General features: G+C 37.1%; 1 non-coding gene across 1 annotated transcript; it reads right to left on the bottom strand.

Moving 5' to 3' along the window:
• Window positions 1–11,018: 11,018 nt before the first annotated feature.
• LOC115801676 (U6 spliceosomal RNA) lies at window positions 11,019–11,125 on the bottom strand. Its single transcript, XR_004021989.1, has one exon. It is a non-coding gene; the product is annotated as a U6 spliceosomal RNA (small nuclear RNA).
• Between the last annotated feature and the right edge of the window lie 1,442 nt (window positions 11,126–12,567).

Consider the following 12,567-nt stretch of genomic DNA (forward strand, 5'->3'; position numbering starts at 1 on the left):
AGCTGAACCAGGATTAGAACATGTTTCCCTGTCTATTGTTCTTCCCACAGTGCCTCACTTTCTCCCTTGGTTCTGCCACACTCCATAGATACAAGGTCCTCCCTAAATATGGCATCACAGGAAGGATGCCAGCCTTGGATCATTTCAGTGACTCTTCCAGAAAACATGGAGAGTGCTGCTTAGAATGTCACAGCATCTACATCAGTCACCTAGGTTTCTTGTTACAGATGCAGCTACTGATACTACACCTCTGGGAATGGGACCTAGTTATTGCACCCAGAAGAAAGAAATACTGGGAAATTCCAGGAGTTGTCCAGTTTTCAAGATGGAACACTTGTCAGATTTAATTATACTCAATCTTAAGCAATGTGATTATGCTCTCTCTAGTGGACATTTTCCCAACACATTTCATTTCTATTGTCACCCCACTTCCCAAAACAGTTTTAACAGATTGTCTTAAAAAACAAGAAGTCATCTTGTGAATGGAAATAGCTCCCAAACCCTATATAGTCCTATGGACAAACCTACAAATCGAGGACAATGGTTAATCTAATTACCAATAATTTGGTATCATTCAAGTAAAAAGGATTTAGATATGGTATACTGATTAGGAAGGAGGGAAACTGAAATATATTTGAGAAATATATCCATCAAAATGGTTATTTAAGCAGTAGGATTTTGGTATTTGGAAAATTCATTTATATTAAACATTCCATCTGCCTGATGGTAGTATATAAAGGGTCATTAATAATGCTTGTCTTTTATCATTGGGGAACATTCCTAGTTGAATTGTATTTGTTGACTACTTCTTATAATTTTCTTGTTTGTAAATACAAAATCTTGCGATGTACATTTTAAATTTTAAGTTTCACACTTGCTTTCCAAACCAGTATCTAGTCGTGAGGTGACCTTGAGGGTGGGGCAGCAGCTTCTGAACGACATTAATACAGTAACAGCAAAAAATGGCTGCTACTTGTTGAAACTTTACTTCATGCTAGAGGCATGGTACCAACTTTATATGCATTGTCTTATTTAATCCTCTCAACACACTCGTGAATAGGTATTAGATCTATTTTACAAGAAAAATAAAAACCCACTACCATTTTACTCAGTACTTGTTCATATTGTGGAGTTAATACCAATCTCCTGAGCAGTAGAGAAATTTTCCCAGGTTTCTGGGTGAGGGCTTGATCTATGAGAATTTCAAAAGTTGAGTACAGTTGCTCCAGCCTGGTAAAGGGAAACAGGCAGGCTCTGATAGAAGATGCTACAGATTCTTTCACCTTTTCTGTATCTTTGAAAATTTTCATAAGAAGAAATTGGAGAAAAATCATAAAACCTTCTTGCTAGACACCAACAAAGCAATTAATAAAATCCAACATTGATTTTGTAGAATATTACTAATCTACTATCAAATTAGTAACAGAAGTACGTCTTTAACTAGATAAAAGGTATTTAACAAAAATTCTTCATCTGACTTCCAAGCTTGGCAAAATATTGGAAATATCTCCATTAAAGTCAGAAACAAGAAGGGAATGGCTACAAAATGGCTGCTCTTCACTGTTAAAACAGGGTTCTAAGCAAAGATGAAGAGAAGATAAAGAAATAACATATGTAAGATTTGAATAGGAAGAAACAAAGCTGTTATTACTTGCTGGCATTATAATTTCCTACCATAGAACATCTAAAATAATCTATAAGCTAATAAAACAAGATCACCATAGATCAAGGGAACCCAAAATGTTCTTATATAAAGTGATAACCAATAGAAAAATGCAATAAAAAAGGGCTTTCTATTCAGAATAGCAACAAAACCTGTATGGTCCCTTGGAATAAATACAACAAAAGAGGCCCAAGACTTGTACTGAAAAAATGGCAAAATGTTATTGAGGGAAATAAAACAGATCTGAATAAATAGACAAAGACAAACTATTTTCATAGATGAAGTTCCCAACATTATTACAAATGTTCAATACAATTTTAATCAAAACTTCAATGTGGTTTTTACTGAAACTGAACAAACAGAGTTTAATATTCCTATTAAAGGGTAAACAGCTAAGATAACCAAGAAAAGTCTAAAAAAAAGGAATAAAGACAGGGGATCTGTCATATAGATATTAAGGCCTGTTATAAATAAATACTTAATTAAAACAATGTGAGTTTTATGCTGGGATAGATAAGAAGATCTATATAAAAAATAAAGAGTTGAGGGACAGACTCAAACATATATACAAAATTTTATACCATAGAAGTACAATAGAAACACAACGCTGTGGGGAAAAGATGGACTCAATAAATAATGCTGGAAAAACTGGCTTTCTACATGAGAAGAAGTAAATATGATCCTTACATAAAATTATAAAATAAAATAAATTCCAGATGGACTAAATTTCAAAATGTGAAAAGAATCTTAAAAATGTATTAGATAAATATTTGGAAGAACATGTCCTGAAACTTGGGATAAGAAAGGATTTCTTAAGAAATACACAGGAGGATGACTCCTAAATAAGTAGGTTATTATATTTGCTCATATCAAAATTTGAACTTCTATATGACAAATAAAACTATAAATAAAATTTAAAACAGGTCTCATACTGAGAGAAGAATTTATAAGGGCTATTATGACAAATCCCTGATGATTAAAAAGAAAGAAAGAGAGGAGGGTGTGGGAGAAAGGGGCAGAGGGATGGAGAGAGGGAGGAAAGGAAGGAAAAGGAGAAAGAAAGGAAAAAGGGAGGGAGGGTAGGGAGAGAGGAAGGATGAAAAAAAAAAGCATCCTAAGAGAAAAATGAGCAAGGGTCATGAACAGTACCCTCTAATTTAAGGGAGAAAAATTTGAATGAGCAAAAAAGAAATGAAGGACACTGAATCTAACTAATGACAATCAGGGAACTGCAAATTAAAATTAAACAGAATATGAAAAATAATACGTATATATATATATGACTGAGTCACTTTGCTGTACAGAAGAAATTACCACAACATTGAAAATCAACTATACTTCAATATAATTAAAAAAAAATAAAACTATGCGACTTCTCTGGTGGTGCAGTGGTTAAGAATCTGCTTGCCAGTGCAGGAGACGCAGGTTCAAGCCCTGGTCCGGGAAGATCCCACATGCCGCAGAGCAACTAAGCCCATGTGCCACAACTACTGAGCCTGTGCTCTAGAGCCTGTAAGCCACATCTACTGAGCTCTCGTGCCACGACTACTGAAGCCTGCACACCTAGAGCCCATGCTCCACAACCAGAGAAGTCACCACAATGAGAAGCACGCACACCGCAATGAAGAGTAACCCCCCTCGCTGCAACTAGAGAAAGCCCGTGCTCAGCAATGAAGACCCAACACAGCCAAAAATAAATAAATAAATAATGTAAAACTATACTGCAATATCATCCCATAGCAATCATACTGGTGAAAAGAAAAGTTAAGCCTGACAAAGTCAAGCACTGATAAGGGTATGGAACAATGGAAATAGGCATACTCTGCCTATGGGTTATACATTGGTACAGCCACTTTAGAAAATATCTTGACACTATCTATTGAAGCTGAGTATGTGCATATCCTATGGCCCAGCCAGTAAACATACTCTTAATCCTGTGTACCAGAACATTCTGTGCAAAATTGTTTGTAATGGAGGAACAATGACAACATAAATGACTGTCAGTAGGAAAATGGGTTAAATAAATTGTGATATATTCATATCATGCCCAGCAGTGGTAACTTAATCTGTATATATCAAGGGAGTTACAAAAGTATATACCATCAGGCAATTTGCTGAATTATACAAAGACTTTCATGTAAAAAAAGAGCTTAAAAACACACAAAACAATACAATATATTGATGGTGGAGATACATATGTTTGTAAAAACATTAGAACATAGATTGACTCAAGAAATCTAATCAATACCTTGGCATTGGTTAGGGGAGGGAAAGAGTAAGTAATGGATTTAAGGAAAGCAGCAAAGGGGACCTTCATTTATACTATATTGTTTTATATAAAATAGAACATTCAGTGTATAAATGTGTGCATGTGTATGCATCTGTGTGTGTGTGTCTGTCTCTATAATCAGAGTTTAAAGTGACAAAAATTAACATTTGCAAAATTGAGTGACAGTGTTTTTACATCAAATTTTACATTTTTCTACTTTGTAATGTTAAAAAAAGAAAAACCCAACTGCGACTCCAATGCTGAATTCTGATAATTTGGGGCCAAAGGGCGGCCAGAGGTATGAGAATCCTAAGAAGCAACCTGCAAAACATTATGCATCAAAAATGACAATTTAGGTAGGTTTATTCCTAGATATTTTATTCTTTTTGTTGCAATGGTAAATCAACATCATTAATCATTAGAGAAATGCAAATCAAATCTACAATGAGTTATCACCTCACACTGGTCAGAATGGCAATCATCAAAAAAATCTAGAAACAATAAATGCTGGAGAGGGTGTGGAGAAAAGGGAACACTCTTGCACTGCTGGTGGGAATGTGAATTGGTACAGCCACTATGGAGAACAGTATGGAGGTTCCTTAAAAAACTACAAATAGAACTACCATATGACCCAGCAATCCCACTACTGGGCATACACCCTGAGAAAACCATAATTCAAAAAGAGTCATGTACCAAAATGTTCATTGCAGCTCTATTTACAATAGCCAGGAGATGGAAGCAACCTAAGTGTCCATCATCGGATGCATGGATAAAGAAGATGTGGTACATATATACAATGGAATATTACTCAGCCAGAAACGAAATTGAGTTATTTGTAGTGAGGTGGATGGACCTAGAGTCTGTCATACAGAGTGAAGTAAGTCAGAAAGAGAAAGACAAATACCGTATGCTGATACATATATATGGAATCTAAGAAAAAAAAATGTCATGAAGAACCTAGGGGTAAGACGGGAATAAAGACACAGACCTACTAGAGAATGGACTTGAGGATACAGGGAGGGAGAACGGTAAGCTGTGACAAAGCGAGAGAGTGGCATGGACAAATATACACTACCAAACGTAAGGTAGATAGCTAGTGGGAAGCAGCCGAATAGCACAGGGTGATCAGCTCAGTGCTTTGTCACCACCTAGCAGGGGTGGGATAGGGAGGGTGGGAGGGAGGGAGATGCAAGAGGGAAGAGATATGGGAACATATGTATATGTATAACTGATTCACTTTGTTATAAAGCAGAAACTAACACACCATTGTAAAGCAATTATACTCCAATAAAGATGTAAAAAAAGAAAAAAAATGGTAATTTACCTGCCCTCTTAAGGGGAAGTCAAATTGCAGTGTCAGGTTCCAGCAGTGCTGCCAGTCAACACCTGGCTCTAAGAGTCTCAAGTGTTTTCTTGGAGGAAGTGCTTGAGGACACAGAGGCAGAGCTGCAGCCAAGAAGTTCTGGGGGAAATGAGGCTGGATAAGGTGGAATTTGAAAGTGTATTTTCACGTGGCCAGGGGAGGTCAGCAGAGCAAAACAAAAACTTACGAAACCCTGAAAGGCTGCATACAGAAGAATTTTTTCTATTTGGAGGTGCCCCTAGGCCACTACAATTCTTGCTTTAGTCCAGTCTCTTCTCTCTCTCTCTCTCTCTCTCTCTCTCTCTCTCCTCTCTTCTTTTTCTCTTTCTTTCCCTCTCCATCTTCATCCACCTCTTCTTCCTGTCCCCCTCTTTCTCTCTCTCTCTCTCCATTCACTCCCTCCTTTTTTCTTTAAAGAAACCAAAACAACATGGAGGTTAAGGTGTGAGAGGTCACATAAGGAATTTATATTTTATATTTTGATTTTGTACTTTCCAAAACACCCCACTTGCTCTTACTACCCTTTCTTTCCCCCAAACAAAAATTACTGAGTACCTCAAATCTTTGTAACTTGAAGTCAACTTAGTTTTGTGGCTTAGAAGATACTATTTTATATCTATGTAAAATGTTTCTGGGGAATTTGAGAAAAATTGTTTACAAGTAAAAGTGGAGTAATTGCTCCAACTTTAGATGTAATATAATATACTAAGGATAACATGTTCCTTTTTTGAAATGTGAAATGGTATACACATTTTTTTCTGAATACATCCCTAAGGTTGTTCATGTTCATTACAGCATTATTTACAACCACCAAGACATGGAAGCAACCTAAGTGTCTGCTGATAGATGAATGGAGTCCACAAGGAAGATGTGGTACACACACACACACACACACACACACACACACATACGTACAATAAAATATCACTCAGCCATGAAAAAATGAAATCTTGCCATTCCAACAACGTGGATGGACCTAGAGGGTATTATGTGAAGTGAAATAAGTCACAGAAAAAGATAAAAACTGTGTGATTTCACTTATATGTGGAATCTGAAAAACAAAAAAATGAACAAACATAACAAAACAGGAAGAGACTCATAGATACAGAGGGAAGGTAGGTGGGGGGGGGAATGAGTGAAATAGGTGAGGGAGATTAAGAGGTTCAAACTTCCAATTACAAATAAAGAGTCATGGGGATGAAATGTACAGTGTGGGGAATATAGTCAATGACACTGTAATGACTTTGTATGGTGACAGATGGCAGCTACACTTATTGTAGTGATCATTTTTAATGTATAGAACTATTGAATCCCTTTGTTGTGCATCTGGAACTAACATAGTGTTGTAGGTCAGTTATACTTCAATGAAAAACAAATCAAATCTACCCCCCAAAACAAATAAATAATTAAAAATAAATAAGTAAAAATCACTAGCAATATATAGTCAAAAGTGACAGAAAATATTTTTACTTTGTATAGAGACTTTTGCTATATTGTTGACCTCTGAACAAGGGGGTTAGGGGTGCCCACCCGCTGCACAGTCGGAAATCCGAGTTAGGTTTTACAGTCGGCCCTCATTATATGTGGTTCCACAGCCCTGGATTCAACCAACTACAGACTATGTAGTAGTGCAGTACATACTTAGTGAAAAAAATTAGCATATAAGTGAACCCACGCAGTTCAAACCCTTTGAGTTAACACCAGACTTTAGTTGACTATGACCTTTGTGTTATCAAAGGTTGCTTTTGACCTATGAGAACTCCTTCTGGGTCTACCACATTCTCTTCTTGGTTCTGAGAGGAGACAAGAATTTCAAAAGTAGATTTCAAGAGAACTGCTACTCTTCATGAGGTTCAAGTTTTCCAACTGAAATGGGTGGAGAATTCTCAGAGTCTGGGCTCCTGCAACAGGTGGGTAATGAGTATCTCTTGGACTGTGCTATACTGCTTCTTCTGGTCCTCCATATCTGTGTAGCATTGTCTGTGCTGACAATTCCTTTATTGCCATAGTGATATCTACACTGTTTTTCTACCTACTAAATTTCACTAGAAGTGATCACTCTAGTGCCAGAATTCCTTTGAAACATATGGTTGCAATTTTCAGATTGAAAGGACAGCATCACAGTTTGCAAATTCTAGAATAAACATATATGTGGAATACACCTGCCAATAAGAATAAAACTGTTTTTTCTATTCCCTAATGAAAACATTTACAAGCAAGATATAAATTTGAAATCTGCCATCAGACTCAACTAAATATACACACACTCACACACAGAGAGCCAGCACTTTAACCTATGTGACAAAGGGTAAAAATATTTGCTTACTTAATACCTGAGATAGAATGCTTATTTTGATCACGTTTATTAAAAATATGAAAGAAAAGTCTAATCCTTTATAATTTATGTGGAATTTTCTGTAATAGCTGATGTTAACAAACTTTGCAAGTCCTTCAATTCATTCAGAATATAAATCTGTTACTGTCTGTAAAAGATTAGTCGATGAAGGTTCAAAACCATAAGCAGGTACTTAGTGGAGTTTAAAATTCCTGCTAAAGTAAAAAAAATTTTTTTTACAAATTAATTAAACAAGTTGGCTTGGGAATGATTCTCATGCAAAGAAGTATCAGTAGTGTTTTGACTTGTTATCTGTCATTTAAGTTTCAGGAACGTCAGTAGTGGAGCTGAAACCTAAACCTGGATTTGTTTGATCTTAAAATCTATATTCTTTCTATTACCTGGAAGGTTGAAGAACGAAAGAAGTGATCCCTCAGGTAAAGAGAATGGCGCTAGCAAAGTTTTGAAGACTTGAAGCATTGTAGTGTGTGCAAAGAAACGCAAATGGCTAACGCAGAGTTGGAGGTTTACCCCTCAGGCAGCAACTACAGAAACCATGAATCTGTGAGCAGTACAAAGCCAAGAAAACATTTACGCAGATAGAATGCAGGGTAATATTTGCCTTTTAAATTTCAGCAGTCAAAATAAAAAGGATGAATTTTCGGAGGTTATTGAAATAATCCTGTTTCTCACCTAAAATTCTGCAGGAGATGAGGTTGGTGGAATGACTTGGAAGAGAGGATTTGAGATATCTTTAGGAGGTGAAATGAAAAGGAGCTAGTGATAAGCTAGTTGTGGGGAAGAACAGTCAGAGAGGAGAATGAGACAGTAGTCACTTCCAGTGGTCAGGCTTGGGTGACAGGAACCTGGAGATGTCAACCATGAAGAGCAGGGGCTTAAGAGGAGGAGCAATCCCATGGAGTGCCAAGGGTGGAAAATGATGAGTTCAGGTGGAGAAATCATGCCGCCTGTGTGGACATGTCCAAGGGTGAGTCGGATGTGTGCCTGATGCTGGAATTTTGTAGATAAAACCATCAACAGGGATACAACTGATCAGAGGTAGACTGCAGAGTAAGCAGAAAAGTGATCACAGGAACACATTTACTATGGAGGTCAAGAAAGGAGGGCTTCCCTGGTGGTGCAAGTGGTTGAGAGTCCGCCTGCCGATGCAGGGGACACGGGTTCGTGCCCCGGTACGGGAAAATCCTACATGCCGCGGAGCGGCCGGGCCCGTGAGCCATGGCCGCTGGGCCTGCGCGTCCGGAGCCTGTGGTCCTCAACGGGAGAGGCCACAACAGTGAGAGGCCCGCGTACCACAAAAAAAAAAAAAAAAAAAAAGAAAGGAGCACTATTAGGAACAAATAGGACTACAAAAAGTCAGAAAACAAAAGAACGCTGTGTCGTGGAAAAAGAGTAGAATTTGATTTCAGTAAATAGAACTAGTAAGACCTGTTTTGGGGTTAAATATACCTGTGAATCTACATAAATAACTGTGACTTTATATATATATATATATATATATATATATACACACATATCCATCATATGTTTTTGTATTCACCTATGCATGTTTGTATATATACAGACATATGTTTTGTATATATCCTATGGTTTTATATTATGTGCATATATAAAACTAGTATATATGCCTATATATTTATACAGAACAAAATTGTATATATATTTATTATTGTGTATCACATGCATGTAATACATATACATATATATGTATATACACATATAATGAATATATATTGCTATTAGTTATGTCTCTCTCTATATATATATATAGAGAGATGTTTACCCAACTATAAGTCTTACTATACCTGTAGTCTGCTACACCACACACACACACACACACACGCGCACACACACATGCACGCACACACAGACAAAAGAGAAAGAACTGAGTTGAATGCTTGGCTGAATGTTAATAGCCACAAGAAATAAACAAGAATTCATTTAAGATTGGGAATTCTTTCAGCCATTTATTTGAGTTTTTAGCTTTTACTATTAGCACTCCCCCAAACTATAATTTGCTTACAAAAAAAGGACACGTTGTGTGTTAAAAAGATTAATAAATTACATTCTGTTTTTCAAAGTTATTGAGTTTCTCATTTCTTTTCAGATCAATCTGGTAGACTTATTTATACACATATTATTAGCTAGACATTCTAATTGTGTTGAAATAATATTAAGACATGTATCATGCATTAAAAGCGTGTACTGTCCACTGTAAATGGCAGACATGAAATACAAATAAATAATAGAATATATGCAAGCAATAATAAAAATATATGCAATATCCAGTAGGAATTAGAGGAGAGGGTGAATTTATTAGTTAATTGTTCATTTATTCCTCATTTATTTAAGAATGGATTTAAAGTTCAAAACAACATGCGATAAAAGGCAACACGAATAATGAAGTGGATTCGGAGAAAAAAATAAATTTTAATGGATAATTTGAAGTCTACAGCAAATCACTACACAGAATAGCATAGTTAAGGTCTAGAAAATGCTAGAACAAGCCACTGGTTGGCCTCTAGGCTTTCTGGAAAGGAGACAAAAATGAGAAAATCAATCACTCTATTCGTATTACCTACAAAGAAAACCTATTTCTGGTGCCAAAACTAAAGAGTTTTTCCTCATAGATAGTAAAAAAAGAAAGAAAGAAAGAAAAATAAAAGAAAAAGAACAGTATACCACCCTAAACACACCTGTACACTAAATGGATTTCATGGGCTGACTGTTTCCTACAGTGACTCTAAACATAGGCCAATGATGACATAATGCCAAATTATGTTTCATAAAAGCAGTTTTACAAGAGAATAGACTGTATGGTCCAGATGTGTGGAGACCGGCTTGTGTGGTTTATTCCAAGGATGAATTTTTTTGTGTCTGTAGAAATATGTGGACTGTATTTCACAAAGGCAATCCTTTGCAAGTTTATGTTGTTCAACCATGTATTTGATGAGTATTAAGCAGCAGTGAGTTCAAGGTTAGTGTTCTTGACAATCACTTAGGTGCAGCTATTTCAGTCTACTGGTTAAATAATGAAAATGCCTAACTCTCCCTGGGAATGGCATGGGTGCAGAGAAAAGGAGCCTGGAATTTTAGCTGCTTTTAAAAATTGTGGCAAAATACACATAAGATAAAATTTACCTTCTTAACCAATATAAAGTGTACAGTTTAGTGGCATTAAGTATATTCACATTGTGATGCTACCATCACCACCATCCCTCCACAGGTTGCTTCATCTTGCAATACTGATACTCTACCTATTAAACAATAACTACCCATCCCCCCTCCAGCCTAACCACCATTCTACTTTCTGTCCCTATGAATCTGACTACTCCACGTTCCTCCTGAAAGTGGAATCATACAGTTTGAAAACATGGAACGCTTCACAAATTTGCATGCCATCTCTGCCCGGGGGCCATGCTAATCTTCTCTGCGTGGTTCTGATTCTAGTCTATGTGCTGCTGAAGTGAGCACTTTAGCTGGTTTTTGAGGGGAGAACAGGAACTCATCAGACTTAAAATGGGGGTAACAACTCCCGTATGAAGGCAGAGTGGTCTAAAATTGTTTTCTGTGCTGCTGAAGACTGAGGTGTGGAGGGAGGCTGAAAGAGATGAGGTTAAAGAGACGGGAAGGAACCAGATGCCAAAGGGCTTTGTAAGCCCCTTTTAAGAGCCTGCACTTACATACAGTGAGACCGGAACAGGGAAGTAAAATTCGTATTTAAAAAAAATTAATTCCAGGGAAAAAGAGAGGCCTGGAAAAGGATAAAATTTGAAACAGAAAGACCAGTTAGAAGGCAGTGACAACTATGCCTGTAAAGTTTTCCTTTTCTATTTTTGCAAATCACTAGAGTGTTAGAGTGGGTATTCAGAATTGTAGTTCATGAGGAAATAGGTGTCTGCACTGTGGATCTAGTGTCCAATCTTCCTCTCCATGCTTAGAGGAAAACTTTCTTTTTGACATTTTAGAAAATTTTGTATTTTAGCAAAGAATCCAGACAAGCCAAAGTCAAAGTCTAAATTCATATTTTAATCAAGGAAAGCATGTTTCTGCTCACTGATCTCTCTCTCCTTTTCCTCTTCCCATGTTTTAGAGGAAGAAGATATTCTGGGAAAAAGATTAATAGACGGCATATCAAGATTGTCAGACAGGGCTTCCCTGGTGGCGCAGTGGTTGAGAGTCCGCCTGCTGATGCAGGGGACGCGGGTTCGTGCCCCGGTCCGGGAGGATCCCACGTGCCACGGAGCGGCTGGGCCTGTGGGCCATGGCGTCTGGGCCTGCGTGTCCGGAGCCTGTGCTCCGCGGCGGGAGAAGCCACGGCCGTGAGAGGCCCGCGTACCGCCAAAAAAAAGACTGTCAGACAGAAATGCTAAGAAATCTGGAAAGGGCTGGAATAAAAACTTGCATTCTAGGATGTCTAATCTTGGCTTGGTTACCAATGGTGTTTCTTCCTATTGTAACACGGAATTGTTCTTAAGATAGCAAGAAACTGAACTACAAGAAGGCATATTTCAACTCAAAATAAGGACCACTTATTAGAGCTTCCCTACATTGAAATTGGTTGCTTTGGAAATATGAAAAGTTTTCTATCATTGAAAGTGTATAAAAAAATCTAGATAAGCACTTATCAAGTATAATGTACGTAAGAAATCATTGTAAGAGATAAAAAGTTGAGTTGAAGAACTGAAAGACCCTAAATAATTCCAAGATTTATGAATTCCACAGAAGGATAATATCAGATTATCTCTTATTAGAAACTGATGATTTTGAAACTCTAACAGAATTTCTGCTGATACTCCCAGTACATTGATATCCCTCAATTAATGAACTATACCAACTTGCTAAAGAGTAACTTCCTCCTTTAATATTTTAACAAAGAGGCCCCAAACCATTATTTTGCACAGGTAATTGTCCAA

Source organism: Delphinapterus leucas, chromosome 3 (genome assembly GCF_059928025.1).
Source record: "Delphinapterus leucas isolate spDelLeu-1000000601 "Yukka" chromosome 3, BTC_Dleu_Yukka2, whole genome shotgun sequence".
Lineage (NCBI taxonomy): Eukaryota > Metazoa > Chordata > Mammalia > Artiodactyla > Monodontidae > Delphinapterus > Delphinapterus leucas.